A 6000-nucleotide genomic window follows, 5' to 3' on the forward strand; every position below is an offset into this window, starting at 1 on the left:
ATTTTTTTTTCTTTTATTTATTTATTTATTTTAGTTTTTGGCGGACACAATGTCTTTGTTTGTATGTGGTGCTGAGGATCGAAGCCGGGCCGCACGCAAGCCAGGCGAGCGCGCTACCGCTTGAGCCACATCCCCAGCCCGGATATAGGTCTTAAATGGCAGAAAGATCAGTAGAGCAGTGGGGAGAAAGAAGGGAATGGGGGAAAGGGAGGGGGAGGGGAGGTACTGGGGACTGAATTAGAACAAGATATAGTCCACGCTTTTATAATATGTCAAAATGGATTCTGCTTCATGTAGGACTAAAAAGAACCAATACAAGTAAATAAATAAAACAAAAAATTTAATCACTTATAAAAACAGTGACAATCCCAGAGATAATAGGTAATTCTTAGAGTGGTAATAACATTTGACAAATAAATGTGAAAAATGTTTAAGAAACTTAGCAATCAAAGAAATCAAAACTAAAAAATTTTAAATATAAAAAAGAAAAACATATGAAAAGATCTGCTCATGAATAAACCCATAAAAAGACCTTATGAATAATCATAGACATACAAATTAAGCCCATTTGGAGTTATTTCAAATCCAATTGTAAAGTCTGCTAACACTAGATGTTGGTGAGGATGTGCAGAAGCAAGCACTGCTCCACAGTTCCCCTCATAATGCACATGCAGTACCAATATTTTGGTTCAGAGCAGAAAGTAGCCTGGCATTTGCAACTATCCTCAATAATTGCAACTATTCTCAATAACTGAGGAAAACCAGGCTCAGTGGCACACCCCTGTAATCCCACCTGCTCAGGAGGCTGAGGTAGGAGGATCACAAGTGAGAGGCCAGTTTGGGCAATTTAGCAAGACCTTGTCTTAAAATAAAAAGGGCAGGGGATATAACTGATGTAACTCAGTGGTAGAATGTGGTTCAATTCCCAGTATGACCAAAAAAAAATTAGTTTTTAAAGAAGGAAATTTTAAGCATAGCTGAATAGTATTTTCATTTCTAATGAGAAGTAATACTCAGTAACAGGGGATTGAGAGGGAGGGAGGAGGGAAGGGCACAGGAAGTGCTGGGGAATGAAATCTATCAAGTTATACCATGTCCACTATGAGTACACCACAATGAATCATACACATGTATGTGTATGTATATATATACATAAGTATATATAATTAAAATATTAATAATACGTTTTGAAGTGTAGATCAAGCAATGGGGGAGGGAGGAAGGCAGAAAATGGGAGGTACTGGGGAAGGGGACCGATTTTGTTATGTGCATATACAAATATGGCATAACGAATCCCACTATTATGTATAATTATAATGTACCAATAAAATTTTTAAACAATAATTTTTAAAAATGATATAGGCTTTTACTCTAGAAGCAAAGAACAGCCATAGAAGAGCAGGTATGTAAGCAGGTAGTCACAATCAGGTTTACATTTTTTTTAAACATCACTTGGCTACCCTGTAGAGAATGGATTATATGGGGGGAAAGAGAAAAGGTGAGAAACATGTTTATAAATTAGATACCTTAGATGAAATGGATGAATTCCTAGGAAGATTAAAAACCACCAAAACTGAGTCAAGAAGGATAGACAATCTAAGAAACTTATAGCAAGTAAAGAAATTGAATTTAACTCAGGATGCTGAGGCAGGAGGATTGCAAGTTTGAGGCCATCCCCAGCAATTTAGTAAGACTCTCTCAAAAATTTTTAAAAAGTGCTGGTAAAGTGGCAGAGTGCCCCAGGTTCAATCCATTATACTGAAGAAAAAAAATGAAAGAAAGAAAGCATTATGGTTTGGATGTGAGGTGTCTCCCAAAAGCTCATGTGCGAGACAATGCAAGGTTTAGAGGAGAGCTGATTGGATCATGAAAGCCTTAACTCAATCAGTGAATTGATCTCTGAAGGGATTAACTGAGCGGAAGCTGAAGGCAGGTAGGGTGTGGCTGGAGGAGGTGGGCATTGGTGCCATGCCTTTGGGGTATATATTTTGGGATTCTCTCTGCGGCCTGATCATCATATAAGCTACTTCCTTCCACGATACACTTCCATCATGGTATTCTACTTCACCTCCAGTCCCAAGGAACAGAGAGAGGTCTGTGGACTGAGACCTCTGAAACCATGAGCCCCAAATAAACTTTTCCTCCTCTACAATTGTTGTGCTGGTGTTTTTTAGTCACAGCAATGAAAAACTGACTAAAATAGAAAGAAAGAAAAGAAATTGAATTAATAATCAAGAAATTACAGGAGCTCTATACTGGGGCTGCAGCTTAGTGCTAGAACACTTACCTAGCATGTGTGAGGCCCTGAGTTCAACATCCACTGCAGGAAAAAACAATCTAAATACATAGCAAAGTATCTCATGTTCACAAATTGGAACATGATTATGTTTTCCAAATTGATCTATATATTCAACACAATCTCTATCACAATATCAGATGGCTTCTTTTTTTAAATGTTTTTATTTTTTAGAGAGAGAGAGAATTTTTCTTTTCTTTTTTTTTTTTTTTTTAGTTCTCGGCGGACACAACATCTTTGTTGGTATGTGGTGCTGAGGATCCAACCCGGGCCACACGCATGCCAGGCGAGCGTACTACCACTTGAGCCACATCCCCAGCCCCACAGATGGCTTCTTTATAGAAAGTGAGAAACTGATTCCAAAATCCACATGAAATTGCAAAGGATGAGAACAGTCAAAACAATCTTGAAAAAGTTGGAAGAGCAGGGCACAATGGTGCACACCTGTAATCACACTGACTCAGGAGGCTGAGGCAGAAGGATCACAGTTTGAGGCCAGCCTGGAAAATTTAACAAAAATCTTAAAATAAAAGGGCTGGGAACATAGTTCCCTGGTAGACTACCCCTTAGTTCAATCCCAAATACTGAAAAAAAAAAAAAAACGTCAGGCGGCTCACACTTCCATATTTCAAAACATATTACAAAGCAACAAATAAATTAAGACAGGCTGGGCGCAGGGGTGCTCATACCTGTAATCCCAGCCGCTTGGGAGGCTGAGGCAGGAGAATTGTGAGTTCCAAGCCAGCCTCAGGAAAAGCAAGGTGCAAAGCAATTCTGTGAGAACCTGTCTCTAAACAAAATACAAAGTAGGGCTGGGGATGTGGCTCAGTGGTCGAGTGCCCCTGAGTTCAATCCCCAGTACCCCCTTCAAAAATAATCAAGACAGGATGATACTAGAAATGGAACAGAAATGAAAGTCCAGAATTAAACCCATGTGTCTGTTGTCAATTGACAAAGCCATTCAATAAATAAACAACATTCTCTTCAACAAATGATACTGGGACAACTGGATATCCACACGGAAAAGAGTAAAGTTGGACTATATATAAAAATTTGCTCAAAATGGATCAAAGTTCTAAGTATTAAATACAAAATTATAAAACCCTTAGGAAAAAAGCATAGGGTTACATCAAATGACCTTAGATTTGGCAATGGATTCTTAGGTAGGACAGTAAATATACAAGTAATAAAATTAAAAATAAATAAAGTACATTTCATCAAAACTGAAAATGTCTGTGTATCAAAGGACACTATCAAGAAGGTGAAAAGAGGGCTGGGGGTGTGGCTCAGCAGTAGGAAACTTGCCTAGCATGTTCAAGGCACGGGGTTTGATCCTCAACTAAAAATAAATAAATAATGTAAAGGTATTGCATCCAACTACAACTAACTAACTAACCATATACAGATAGATAGATAGATAGATAGATAGATAGATAGATAGATAGATAGATAGATAGATAGATAGATAGATGAAAAGAAGCCAGGTGCAATGGCACATGCCTGTAATCCCAGTGGTGGCTCCAGAGGCTGAGGCAGGAGGATCAAGAGTTCAAAGCTAGCCTCAGCAACTTAGCAAGGCCCTAAGCAAGTTGGTGAGACCCCATCTTTAAATAAAATACAAAAAAACAAAAGGGCTGGGAATGTGGCTCAGTGGTTAAATGCTCCTGGGTTCCATCCCCAGCACAAAGAAGGAGAAGGAGGAGGAGGAGGAGAGACAACCACAAAATGAGAGAAAATATTTGTAAATTATTTCTCTTATAAGAGAATCATATCTAGAATTTATGTTGTCATTTGGATCCAAAATGTCCCCCAAAGTCTTGTGTTGAAAGAATGGTTTCCAATACTGCAAGATTCAGAGGTAGATCATTTTGGCAATGATCATGAGAGCTCTGACCTCAGCAGGGGATCAATCCATTGATCAAAGAATGGACTACAGGGAGGTAGGACCTGGTTAGAGGATGTGGGTCACTAGAGTTGTTCCCTGGAAGGCTTTTTCTTTTCTCCTGCCCCTTTATTTCTCTTCTCTTCTCTTCTCTCCTCTCCTCTCCTCTCCTCTCCTCTCCTCTCCTCTCCTCTCCTCTCCTCTCCTCTCCTCCTCCCCTCCCCTCCCCTCCCCTCCCCTCCCCTCCTCTCTCTCTCTCTCTCTCTCTCTCTCTCTCTCTCTCTCTCTCTCTCTCCCTCCCTCCCTCCCCCCCTACTCCCCTTACCCCCAGGTTTCCTGGCTGCCCTGAGCTGAGCCATCCACTGTGATGTTCTGATGTTCATGAGCCAAAATAAATCTTTCCTCCTCAGAGTTATTCTTGTCAGGTATTTTGGTCTCAGCAATGAAAAAGCTGACTAATGATACATAAGGAAGTCTTACAACTCAATAACAAAGAGGCAGATAACCTAATTTTTTCAAAAGGGCAAAGGATTGGAATAGACATTTCCAAATAAGATATACAACGGACAAAAAAAACCACACACAACATGATTTGGTTATCAGGAAATGAAAATCAAAACCATAGTGAAATACTACTTCATACCCACCAAGAAAAAAAATTATAATTTTTTAAAAATCATGGTATTGGCAAGGAGAAATCAGAACTCTCATATACTACCAGTGGGAATATAAAACTGTGCAGCATCATTGGAAAACATTCTGGCAGTTTCTTAAACAATTAAAATAGAGTTCCCATAAGAAACATAAATTCCACTCCTACATATATACCCAAGAGAAATAAAATGTCCACACAAAAACTTGTACACAGATGTTTATACCAACGTGATTCATAATAGCCAAAATGTGGAAACAGCCCAATATCCATCAACTGATGAATGGATAAATTAAATATGGTGTATCCAAACAATGGAACATGATTCAGCCATTAAAAGGAAATGAAGCCAGGCACCCTGATGAGTGGCTGTAATTCCAATGGCTGAGGAGCCTAAGGCAGGACAATTATAAGTTCAATCAATTGCCTCAGTAGTAAGTAAGGCCCTTAGCAACTTAGTGACACCCTGTTTCTTGTTTTTTTCTTTTTTAAGAGAGAGAGAGAGAGAGGGAGAGTTTTTAATATTTATTTTTCAGTTTTCAGTGGACACAACATCTTTATTTTATTTGTATATAGTGCTGAGGATCGAACCCGGGCTGCGCGCATGCCAGGCGAACACACTACCGCTTGAGCCACATCCCCAGCCCTTAGTGTGACCCTGTTTCCAAATAAAAACTAAAAAGGGCTGTAATGTGACTCCATAGGTAAGCACCCCTGGGTTCAATCCTTGGTACCCCTCCCCCAAAAAAGAGGAAGGAATGAAGTACTAATACACAGTGTATCATGAATGAACATTAAAAATACCATGATAAGTAAAAGAAGGCAGTCAAAAAAGACTTTGAATTTGAATTCTATTTATATAAAAGTGCTAGAAATGTGGTTGCTTAGGATTGGGAAGAAGTTGTGGGGGATAAACGTGAGAGCAAAAAGTTACAGGGTTTCTTTTTGAAGTAATAGAAATTGATTGTAGGGGCTGGGGATGTGGCTAAAGCAGTAGCGCACTTGCCCAGTATGCGTGCAGCCTGGGTTCGATCCTCAGCACCACATACAAACAAAGATGTTGTGTCGTTCAAAACATTACATAGTTCTTGACATATCATATTTCACCCTTTGATTCAAGTGGGTTATGAACTCCCATTTTTACCCTGTATACAGATTGCAGAATCACCT

This window comes from Ictidomys tridecemlineatus, chromosome 11 (assembly GCF_052094955.1).
Source record: "Ictidomys tridecemlineatus isolate mIctTri1 chromosome 11, mIctTri1.hap1, whole genome shotgun sequence".
NCBI classification, from domain to species: Eukaryota; Metazoa; Chordata; class Mammalia; order Rodentia; family Sciuridae; genus Ictidomys; species Ictidomys tridecemlineatus.